The sequence below is a fragment of the Poecilia reticulata genome, chromosome 6, assembly GCF_904066995.2.
Source record: "Poecilia reticulata chromosome 6, P_reticulata-male-v2, whole genome shotgun sequence".
Lineage (NCBI taxonomy): Eukaryota > Metazoa > Chordata > Actinopteri > Cyprinodontiformes > Poeciliidae > Poecilia > Poecilia reticulata.
In genome coordinates this window covers 22,740,236-22,753,081 of record NC_088835.1, presented here as the reverse complement: position 1 = coordinate 22,753,081, position 12,846 = coordinate 22,740,236, and the positions used below count along the sequence as shown (strand labels likewise).

Genomic DNA, 12,846 nt, shown 5'->3' with positions numbered 1-12,846 from the left:
ACATCCAAATAAAGGCACCTGAAATATTTTCATGGAGGCTAAAGAATAAACAGTAATACTAACCATTAGTATTTGACTCAAGCAATATTTGTATTTAATCCTAGATGTTCATTTGTTAAATTTTTCCTTTTGTCAAGGGACATTAGGAACCAGGACAAACTGCTTACTGTTTCATATCCAGTGTTTTTCTCATTAATTTTTAACAAGAACTAGTTCTGATTGAAATTCCACCAAGTTAAAGTCTACTGAATAAAACAAAGATGTCTGATCCATACAAAATCATTTGGTTTGATAAATATATATTCGGCATTACCAATCCTACTGTGCAACCAATTTTCCAACAGAATGGGGTTATGCACTAAATGACAAATATTGATAATAAAAAGTATAGGATTCCATAAAAACTGTACTGCATGCACACAATGTTGCGTGTCACTGGGTTAAAAAGAATGGTATTCTGTTTTTATATGACCATCAAAAGACAGGAGTGGCAGAGAGCACCATGGAAACAGGGACAAGTTGTACAGTTAGATGAAATATAAAATTCTGAATTGTGAGTTGCTTATTGACGTTCTTAAGCGTAAACTTCATTTATGCAAGACTGATCTTCAGTGGCCAATTTGACCCCTGTTTCTAAAGTCAGAAAGTGGCAAGCTTTGTCATACATAGACCCATTCAATAAAGATTCATTTATTTCATTAACTCAATTCATTAAGTGAAACACATACAGTTCTTTCTGGACTATTGCTGCACCCACTACTTTTGGAAAAAAAAAAAAAAAAGGTTTTTATTTCCTTATGGGAACCTATTTCTGTCTATAATGTAGGGTTATGGGGATCATTGCTTCTTGTGGGGACATTTTCTTGGTCCCCATGAGGGAAATTGTTGTTTTTGAGTTAGTGGTTAGGTCTGTGATGGTTAGGTTTAGGTAAACGTTAAGGTAAGGGTTAGGTATATGTTGGATAGGGATAGGGTTAGGCTGTAGAAATTAATGGAAGTCAATGTGAAGTCCCCACAAGTGATGAAAACACGACTGTGTGCATGCATGTATGTGAGTGTGTGCATGTGTGCATTGGATCTGTGTGTCAAAAACATTCTGAACATACATCTTTGAGCATTTGTGAGGAGTGATCACAAATGCATCCTAAACCAAAAATTTAATTGGTTAGTTAATTTTGTTTAGTGCGTTCCATAAGCTAATTGTGTCTCTTTGGTGAAGATAACTAAAAGTGTGTAAACCGGCTTTTAAATGGCTAAATCTTGTCAAATCTTTTCTATAAAGAGTAGAAATTAAGCAAATGTTGTAATTTCCTCCTCTGGATGTTACGGACACAGAAACTGAGTCATGTGAATCCATGTGAACCACACATGTGTGGTCACGTGTGAATTTCATGTGATCTTTTTTAAGCAAAGCATAGAATCATGCTGGTTTTTACCAGGCTAGTGTGGGTCAGGTGCAGTGATGTTTGTGCATGCCTTCTGATAATATCCTGCAGGCAATCCTGACCTCACACACATTTCTTCAGTCTAATTAATTGTCGCTCTCAATGTCACTTTTGTCTGACTGAGTTTGTGTTGTCTTCTTTGTCACGCAGAAGTCCAGCTTTTCGAAACCCATTGGTAAAAAGCTGTAAATTAGCCGCATGTCGGAGTTCAAAGCGACGGCTTAAAGTCCTGGAATTACGGTAATAAGGAACACAGATGTTTCCAAATGTTTATTTTTATTTCTAATTATTCTGTTTACAGTTAATGAAAACATGATATTTAAGATTAGAGTAACACACCAGCTCCCCCACCCCCAAAAAAGAGTTGCAGAAATGTAAGCTTAATGAAACTTTAATACCTGCCTAAAGGTTATCTTTAAAAAGTACTTTTCATCTGAAAAATGAGATATATTCTAATTTATTGAGTATGGCTGTGCATTGAGAAGCCTTGGAGACTGCACAGATTTACAAATATTAGACTGGCAGGGCAAACAGAGCAGAGCTTGTTTAACATAATCTAATCTTTTATTTTAAATTGTGCAGATTGCATGCACACTGCAGAGTGCTGTAGGTTTCTGAACCACTATTCGCATTGCATGTTGCTATTCCCTGAATGTTCTTATAATTCATTTTAAAAAATATAAGTTTTTATATTTTCATTTTCTTATTTTTCAAAGACTTGTTTCACCTTTTTTCCCTAATATGTTTGCTGTAACGAAAATCAATCATAAAAAACCCCATCACAATCACATCACAGTTGTTTTGAGTTACATTCAAACTTTTCATGCCTAAGTGAGAAAATGTTATGATCTATTTGATTGATTCAAGAAATACAACAATAAGAGCTTTGACCATAATAACACAGGGTGTCATGAGGAGTTCCCCCAGCTTTTCGAAACACTGGAAAAAGTGTTTTATATAAAGTGATTGCAGTGTCTGATTAGAATATGATTTTTACACGTGTTGCTTTTTTATGATATGAACCAATTTCCCTGAAATATAAAACAGAAAAATAATGAAATACAATGTTAAAATATAATATTTTGGTATGCAAACAGGCACTTATTCCTCTTTTATGATCTCAAATGTTCCTTGATCTTATTGACACAATACTAAACTCATACTATTAATAAGTAATGTTCATGTTCACTGCAGAATTTGTAATATCTATCGAGTAAAAAGCTTTTCATACTGAACACATTAACGTAACATAATACACTACAAAAAATAAACAAATACCGCGTTTGAAAAAGGATTTTCTTCATATCAAACCTCCATCAAGCAACACATGTGACGGCTCTCTTTTCTGTACCAACCTCTTGAAACACAACCAGCAGCTGTTGTGTCTCTCTTCTTCTTTTTTTTATTTTTTCTTTGGTAAAAAATAGAGAAACTGTTGATAGAACTGACCCCATTCAGTTCTTGCCACAGTCCCTTGTGGTTTGTGTTCTCTAGTTAGCTGCCCTGGATTGGGAATCACATAAATCATCCCTAAAAATACCCCCACAAAAAACTCTACTTTTGTTAGCACTTTGCTGTTGATCAGCACAAACACACTTAAATTAGAAGAGTAAAAACTAACACAACTCTTCCTCTTTTCAAATATTAATTTGTGCTTCAATAGCGGCATTCTCTACTACAGAGAGATCATTTTAATGCAAGTCAGATGATGATGGAACCTCTCAGTTGAAGCATTTGGACTTTAAATGAGCTATTAGATCAATAGCAAGAGAGAAGCAGCAGGAGAAGCAGAGAAATCAGCATGGCTACTTACATATGCACTCCAGCTGTTCACTGTATATACGGTGACATCTTAAAAATGCAGAAACAAACTCTTCTGGGCTGCACAGGCACAACACAACACATTTACTTGACAAACCGAAGACTTATTTGTGTGTCAGTGTCAGTAGCAGCATCTTCTTTGTCCGTCAGCAGCCTCAAGCAAACAGCAACATGAATGCAGAGATGCAGTAGCTCAGGGATGACCTGGGCTCCTCCAACTAAAAGCTTTATCAAAAAGCAACGTTTTAGGCCTCGTCTTAAAAGCTGGCATCATCATTTCATAAAATGTACCAGTCATAAATGTGTACATATAAAATGAGCGTGTGTGCATGTTTGTGTAACTTCGATCAAAGAGGGAGAAGTAATTTGTAATGCTTAAATAATGACTGAAATTATCTTTTGTGGGCTGCCATGCGCCGCATCATCTCTTTGTCTTCTCACACTGACCAGATCCGTTGCTGTGATATAACAGGCCCTACATGTCGGACAGTTTTGTGTCCACACACTTGGACAATGAAAAGCACCGTATGAACCCTTTGATCAGCTCTAATGAAATCAGCCTTCCCCTCAATTCAACATCCATTGAATCCCACTGAAGCAAGAACAACAACGCAGCTTGAATCAGACAACAGAACACAGCTGCACTGTTGTCAGTCAAAATGTCAAAAAAGTAGATCCCTTCAAAAGTAATTAAATTTTACATTTTACTAAAGGTTTGTTTAGCATACATGCAATTGGTAAAATAGACATTGACAAACAGACACACATGCATAAATAGAATCATATATTTCTCATATCTGCTGTGAGGAGGAGGCACAGCAGGAAAAAAGATGAGAAACATGAGTCACCACAATGTGATACTGACACAGTCGTGTCACAGACAGCGTGCCAGCAGAACTACGGGTGTCTCCAACTCCTCGGGATGGGTGCCATTACTGCCCTCAAAGATAAGAGCGATGCAGTTGTTCTAAATGTTCGACTTCAGACTTGAAGGATAGCATTTTTGCGAAAACAACAGAACATCAAACTTATTTTTGTGTTTTGCCTGAAAGCCCGTTTTCAGGCTGAAGCAGACATAAAGGCTGTACCGACTCCGACCTTGTCTGACCCCGAACGAAGAGCTGCCCCGCCGCAGCTTTACAGTAAACGCACAGAGTCTATTAAACAAACAGAAGCATCTACCCCTAAAAGCCTTTCAAGCCAAGCTGAAGAGCTGGTATCCTATTACACAAGATATTGTTCTCAAAATATGCCAGCTGGAACGGTGTGTACCAGCTTAGAGCCAAACTCAACCAACTCCGCACAAACGTTGGGAGAACCCTGTAATAGAAATGGTGTATGCCAGTTCTTCCTTCGTCTGCTTACCGCGTGAGTCATTAAAAGCCTTCCAACATGGAGATCCCTGTTATGAAGTCTTTTGCAATATAATTGGTCTTCTTTTGGCTGTATGATATGATAAAACTGAAATATAACACCTTTCAGTGGCACCAGAAGGAGCTTTGCACAAAACTGATTGGTGTTGTGCAAAAAATAAAAATAATTTGGAAGTGTAAAAAACAAAAAAAGAAGAAGAAGCCTATCAGATATTATAGTTTACATGAGACCGTTTCAATCTTAGAGCTTGAACACAAATGTAACAAGTCATGGTTTCCAAACTGCAAATGTTTTGTTTCATACCATTGCAGTGTTTAAAAGTCATTTTATTTTATTACGAGGACAGTTTGTAATGTAAATATAATGTGGAAGCTACTATTATTAATGGTTTCATTATTAACTATAGTAGTAATGTCACATTGCAGTGAGTTTGCAGGGGAAGATAACCATGTACACTTACACTTAAGAGCATTTTACGGTGAACAGTTACCTGTGGGTGATTGAAGAAGATTTTACGGTGGAAAAAACCCCCAACAATATTTGGACAGGTAGAAAACAACAAACCCATTTGGGATTTGAACACAAGACAATGCTAATAACTGCAACATAGTGCAGCCGTATTACAGCTCTAATGATTTGACCTATTATGCAGTGTGTTACATCATTTTGGAATAACGTTTTTAATTTTTATTATTATAAATAAATAAAAAGAGTTATTAAAAACTTTTAATGTAAAAAAAAATTATACTAAATAATTGTTAATGTTATTTATGCTCCGAATTTAAAACCAGCAATTTCTTTAAAAATTTCATGAGTGTGGTTAGTTGTTGTCATTCTAAAGTTGTTGATTACAGAGAATACATGAGTCCATTGTTCTCCAGCAACTGTTTTCAGTTTTCTCAGTTTCTTTTCCCAACAGCTGCTCTTTTTCTCCGCATTAAAGTGTGAACCCAAAATATTCTTCTAAGAAAAAAAAACAAAACAAAAAAAACACAGCTTCAGGGTAATATGGTGTGCATGTATTTATTTGAGGTGCAAAAACTGCTAATGAGAGTCATCATGTGTTGTATTGTAGAGAGCTTCTAATCAATATAGCATGTTCAGTTTTGACACTTCGGTGCTACGTCTAATTGTTCCACAGTTCCTCGGGAAACGCTGCCGTTTCATTGTACACCTTCTGATCTGCTAACAAGGAATTCAAAGTGCCAGACTCACTGGCAGCTTCATCTGTACTATTATGTGCTACCTTATGATCATTTAAGCCAAATTAAAATGTCAACAATAGACGGTATTTAACTTCTTTTTTTTTTTATTTCTAACAATTAATTACAGTTTAAGGTGCCCTTGTCTCTAATTGGATGGGAAGAAGATAAAAGAATAGACAAGAAACATTAGTACTATTGTGGTCTGACCGAATCTCAGGCTGCTGTGTCTACTTTAAGTGGTGATCTCCCTCTGGGATGTGGAGTGCTGTGAGGCAAAGACAACCGGTGCTTATCTTGATCTGCTCAGTCAGGTATGAGAGCTCCTTGCCCAAGGGAGCACCAGCAACGAGCCTCAGCCGCACAGGAGGGAAACAGAATGCAGATTAATTTTCCTTTCCTTTTTACTTGCCGCTGTTTGTTTTAATTACGTCGATTGTCTTCCTCACAGCGTTTATTTTTTATTTTTTGCCTTGCCATCACACAGGCGGTTCATTGTCGTGTCTATTTTGAACGAAAAATCAGACGGGGAAAGGGATTACAAAGCGGCAGAGTTGTGAATCAAGCTGAGCAAGGCTCGCTCATTCTGCCTCCTGTTGGAAACTCTGATGCGAGTCCTGCCTGGTCTGTGTGTGCAAACAGCAGGGCACAAACACAAGCGGCTCAGCCAAGTGTGTCAGCTGTATCAGTGTGATTTAGAGTGTGAGAGATAAACAGGTGATACTATGCTTCCAGAGCGATCTGTTACTTTTAGAGCCGCCGCTTATTTTTAAGGATATATGGCCTTTTGAAATAATAATAATAAAAAAGTGACATCAGAAAGATGGGTGTAAGGATCTGTACAATTCAGTGACTGCTTCCTCATATTGCCATTATTAGCTGTCAAGAGAAAAATCTGAATACTTGTGTTATAACCCACTTCTGAAAAGCCATTGATATGGAGAATTCTCATCTGCATATCAACAGAGAGATTTGGAAAGATGTGCTCAGTAGTTAGATGTACCCAAACTAAGGGTTATCTTGAGCCTAATAATAATAATAATAATGGTTGAAATACTAACTTACAAAAATAGATAAATACATAAAAGATGTCTTTTATAGTCCAATTCTGCTCTGAATGTGCACCTGTGATGTCTCATTACCGTAACTACTGTAAAGCGGTGTTTCATTGTTTTTCATTAGGCTTGATTGCATTTACTCACATCTAGTTCAAAAATACAAAAAAATAAGACAAACACAAACTAGACAGCTCTTCACTGAAAAATTATTGAAGACGGTCTGAAATTTTTAGATTTTGAGTTTTTTTTTCATCTCACCTGTAGTGTTCAGAAAAGCTATCATTACTGAGATCATTACTTCCACTTAACACATTTCTACTGTTAGCTGATTGTAGATGGCTTAGTTGTATGATAGGTTTTTGTAATAAACTCAAATTACTTTACATAACGCAAAACTACGTAAAGCTGAGGACATCCACTCTGGTTTCTTTAAAGAAGAAATTGGGTGAGAAAATGTAAAAACCTCACTCTGACAGTCCTCAGTGTTTCACCACTCCTTTCGTATAGCATTCAGGAATAATTACTGACTTGTGTTTGCCCTTTGATACTTGCCAGCTCTTCCCACCTACAAACACAGCTGAGGAGACCCAGCTGCAACACATATGCTGTCTTACACTTGCCTCATCAAGAAACCCGTGTCTGAACAAACCTCCCATTTACCCGCATCTTATTGTTAAAGCAGAATTACTTGCTCTCGTCGGAGTGGGATCATATACAGTCACTTAGACAGCTGATTTGGTTCTTCAATAATTAGTTATTAAGTCTGCAAGAGAAAAAATATTCAGTGTTCAGTTAACAGGTGGCAGGCATCCAGGTTTACAAGTACATTCATGAAGCCTCGGCTCTATTGTTAGCTGAGTCAATGGGTGAGGACACATTTTGCAGAGGCTAAACTCATCTTGTTTGGTCCTGTCATGTCTGATTGTGCTCGTCAACAGGCACCACAAGGACAGACCCGAATAATTTGACGTCACTAGCGACAGCGTACATTGAAAAAAACAAAAAACAAAAAAAAGAAAAGCCTGCTCCTGCACCTTGTGCTGCAGAGGAGGTGTATTTTGGTCAGAGTGTCTCACATGGTGTCAAATACGTCACAGTCTCAGGGGTGTGAACCACGGAGCAGCGAAGTGAAGTTCTCTAACTCGCTGTCAGAGCAGCCACTCATCCGCACTGATGTACCCACATGCTCTGACAGCCTAAAACTTGTGACGGCTCTGAAACAATCGGCGATGAAGTCACAGCACAAAACACTTCTTCACACTGAGAGTTTAAAGTTATGCAAAAAAATAAAAATAAAACTGCTCTGCATTATACCCAAAACAATTGACAACAACAGCTGCAGATAAAGTAGAACATAAAAAGATTAAGCTCCTTAGTGATCTGAATACACTCAGGTTCTTTAAAGTTGAAACAACCTAGCTACATGACATAAGCAGTGTCTATAAAAAACTACTCATTCCTTTGAATGTTTTTCCCTTTTTATTACAAATCAATGATCATGAAACTGATTTTTACAAAATAATGTTAAATAATAATACTTAACATATAAAAGCGATTGCACAAATATTCACCTCCTTGAAGTCATTATTTTGTAGATGGACTTTTGGCTCCAATCAGAGCCCGCAGTTTGTGTTGATCGGCTTCAATTAGGCTTTCACATCTGGATGCTGCAATTTTACTCCTCCATCATTGCTTGCGAAACTGTTGTAGCTCTCCGTAGCTGTCTCTCTATGTTAGTTCAACATTAGCTTAATATTACATTAAAATACAAGCGCCACTGGATATTTGTCGCCAGTGAGATTTTGTCATTTACACAATAAGGAATTTACAGAGTAGTCTTTCATTAGATCTCTTGTGAGTTAGCAGGGGCAGTCAATCGATATGGTGGTGTGAACAGAGATGTGACGGTCTCCACTGAAGCATCAATTCTGACTAATTAGTTGGTGAAGTTACAACGCAGGATCTAAGACTCTGCATGAGCACAATACAAAATATGTATGCACGTACAAAAGAACATGATGTCAAAGACGTGAATAGCTTTGCTACAGGATTGATGTTAAAATTCCCAATGTTTTAAACAATCCTGTCATGTGTGAATGCTGTCTTGAACACTTGATTAATGACAGGCCATTAAGGCTGCTTCCTATTCCAGTATCCAATTAAAGGCTTCCCAACAACTCCTAATAAGAGGGTTGTAGAGTTGATAAGCAACCAATTCTGAGGCTTCTGGCCCCTTGGCTTCATTAGGAGGATGTTGAACTAAAACAGAAAATGCAACACGGCGGACATCAAAGTGCCCACTCTGCAAAATGAGTAACAAACTCCTTATTAGATATGCACCAATCTCCTAGGATACAGCTGACATACACAATGATCACCAAGCAAAACTGTTGGCTGTATAATGCTCTTGAATAATGCTCAACTCAATTACAGCTCGCCAGAAGGGCAGGTGTTGGTCTGCACGGCGAGATGTGAAAGAACAGAAGGAGCGAAGACGGGGAGAAGAAGTGCAGAGGAGGAATGGAACCGTCTCAACATCTCAAGTATGAGAAAGTAGCACTTTTCAATATGAAGAAGATGAAAGTGTCTGAAAATGTGTGATGCTTCATGGGTTATAATCACGACTGGGTGATGAGGTTAAAAAAAAAAAATTACTAGAAGCATATGTCAGGGGTTGGCGGGCTTTTAAGCTGCACTGGAGGCATTTCTTTTTTTTTTTCCCCTCCTAAATCTGAGGGAGGCAAGGAGCAGTCCGGTGCAAAGCTGCAGCAGGGTTCGTGCCAGTTTATTGCTGTCGCAGCCCACACATTCGCTTGATACAATCGCAGAGACACCAAATGCCATGAGAATGTCAAACTCGGTCTTTAAAGAGACAACCGCCATGGAGGAAGAAACAACACGGTTTCGTCACAACAGGTGATAAATCCTACTCTGTCTCATAATGCAGGAGAAGGAGGACGGGCACAGCAAAAACAGAATATTTGCAGTAAGCAATTCTTCCACAATATTTCTGACTTTTAAACCTATAAATAACACCATTATTTATGCCATTTACCCATATACGAGACTGAAACACTCCTCCTCTGTCTGTCTGTCAGGTATGAAGTCACTGACAGCAGCTGGCTAACTAAGCTTTGCACAGAAAGTGGAATCAGGGTAAAACAGGTAAGAAGCTTAAGTGTAAAAAAACAACAAATCAACAGTTTTGGGGTGTTATGTGTCAGACTGTTTCTTGGTATCTAGCAGTTTCCCAGCAACCAGTGGAGACTCCAGGAGGTTGCTGCTCCCAATACACGTATTCCCGATAAAACAGCTATTTGGTATCTTCACAGTTTTCACTTGTTTTTGGGGAGTATTTCAAAATAGAGCCGGTGAAATTTGTCACCTTTGGAGAGAGGGCCCTGCAAGCTGTTTTTTGTTGTTGTTGTTGGTCGAGATTTCTCATGAGCAGTTTTTATACAGTTGAGTTAAAAATAATGCCATTGGGTTTACAAAAAGTGAGCAAATTCTTATAACAGCATTTATTCATATACTTTCAAATGCGCTGGGAACAACATTCTGTTCAAAATGTAGAGAAACAAATATTAAATCCATCCTTCACTCTACATCAAGAGAAGTGGCTGCATTTGTTTGGCTAAACTCAAACAGTGATTTTGACATCACCCTTCAACTATTTTGACGGATTAAACCTAATAAGGTTGACACATTATGTCTTTTTTCAATATTTAGAATTGTAAACACTGGATGCTTTGTTATTTATTTATTTTCTTCTAATTGAAAGGTAAACCAGGAAAGTCCTTCTGACAGAAAGCATCTGTCCATTTTTAAAGCTATATGAACAGAATCAAATATGTTCAGATACCATATGGTGGGTTTTAACACATTCCTCCATCGCTGATGAAATCACCTCTGATTCTCACCATCCTGAATTAGGTCTGTGAAGCCAGACGTTTAATCAACATGCGATTTCAAAAATAGATCCTGTAGTCTCTAACATTAGAATAACCAAGTGCAAATTGAAGTAGTTCATTATGATCCTTAGATTGTAACTGTGTTCAGTTAAGCATTGCTTTCGTTTGATTTATCCCTAGACCTTGTCATGAAATTGTTGATCTGTCTGAAAATCCAAGATGTGAAAAACCGTAGCCATATGTATAAATAGTCCTGGAGCTATACCCCAGCCTGATGAGTAAAAATCTCACAATGCAGACAGAAGAAAAGGTTATATTTAGAACGGGAGGAAGGAAGAGCAGCAGCTGCGATGTAAGATATCTGAAAATGGAAAGTGCTCTCTGGGGGTGACAGTGTTTAAATTATTTATTTCCCCCTTTAATATACCTCCGACAACAGCATTGTTGGGCCAAAGATCGCCTCATATGAGGACCCGCTGACGTCTCTGTGCCTCATGGATCTAATGAACGCGTCTACAGCTCTGAGCTTTGGCTTTGGCTTAATTCTTGCTCCAAGCCTCTGCAGACAGCAGCTCAGGGGACAACACAACTTATTTTTAAATCATAAGTTAGTTTTCCTTTTAGACGATACACTTTGAATATCTACATATCTACATACCAAGAAATTGAAACATCTTTCAAATGTACAGAGTGTAACACAGAGCAATCAGAATAATTTCAGACAAAGACTATTCTAAATACATTTCTGAAGGGTAAATAAAGATCGCCACAGTCCTGGTCAAAAGTTTGCATATGCACATTGTGTGGAAAAATGTTATATTAATCTTGGCTCTCAAAGATGTATGTAAGCTATTCATTGACGCTTTGAATGCATTAACAATGTCTGAGCGTAATTCTGGCTTGAGAATTGGTTGGGTTTCTTATAAATTATTTGGTTTCCTGGCACAGACAAGAGTTTAAAGTATAACTCATACATTTAAACAGAGCTGAGAACAGGTCAGTTTCAGAAGCTTAACATTAGTCAGTACTGATGCATTTTGGTGAATTTTGTTTACACTGGCTGGCTGCAGGTATTGTAATGTTAAAAAATGTAGAAGAAAGCTTCCATTTCCATTACTTTTTATTGTAAAATTCATCAGTAGAACTTATAATGAAACAGCCCCACAGTATGATGCTTCCCCCACCGTGCTTTACAGTTTGTGTAGTGTTCTTCAGTTTGAAAAAAAATACTTCTTGTTATTGATGCTGAATAGCTCAGTATTTGTTCAACCATAAAAACATATGTAGAGGGCCTGGGGCTTGATCACTTGAGTAAATACAAGTTTAGTCATTAAAATTACTTAGCTTTAAGTTGCTCCTATTTTGCACCGCATTTTCTTTGTCAGAGGAAATGTCAAATTGGCTTCATTTTTGGATGGTGACAATGTCAGCCAACACTTTCTAGTTTATGGCAGGCTTGAGGTTTGGTTATTCCTAGGTTGTTCTTAAACATCTGAATATCTTTTCTTTTATTTCAGGTTTATGGTTTGGATCAAACAGTAGGAGGATTCTAACTGAAGAATGATCACAAACCTGCATTAACAGAATGTATAATACATAACGAAAACCCTCCAAAACTACTGAAATAAATCATTAAAATCCCACAGATAGTGTATTAATGCCTGTGAGGAGCAGATGTAAACTCATGACAGGAGCTGTACCTATTCTTTGCTTCTATGTTTGTGTTTAATGCTTCTTGAATATGGATGGAGAGAGATGTGTCTTTTGACTCAGTGATAATGGTGTGTGCTGTTTCATAAAACCACCTCCATGTGCCTTGTAAACAACACATCCTGAGGGACCGGGGAGCCAATCACAGGTGAAAAATCACTGCAAGCATTGACAACTGGAGGTCCTGAAACATCAGGTGTTTGGATGGGTAATAAACTGATCAGTCCCTGTCAGGGAGGGAAAAATAGCACGGTTCAAAGAAAACAAATACACCGCTTGCAAAGATTATCTCCATTAAATTCCATGAAAGCTCAGCTGTCATTGG

General features: G+C 37.7%; 1 long non-coding RNA gene across 2 annotated transcripts in view; it reads left to right on the top strand.

Moving 5' to 3' along the window:
• Window positions 1–12,485, top strand: part of LOC103466623 (uncharacterized) — a 14,346-nt gene extending 1,861 nt beyond the window's left edge. The window contains exons 2-6 of one of the 2 annotated variants that reach the window (XR_014087918.1): window positions 1,596–1,685; window positions 9,334–9,443; window positions 9,848–9,886; window positions 9,999–10,065; window positions 12,329–12,485. This is a non-coding gene — a long non-coding RNA (uncharacterized LOC103466623). Of the gene's footprint in view, window positions 1–1,595; window positions 1,686–9,333; window positions 9,887–9,998; window positions 10,066–12,328 lie in introns of both variants that reach the window. The other variant, XR_014087917.1, reaches the window with a different exon arrangement.
• Window positions 12,486–12,846: the final 361 nt, after the last annotated feature.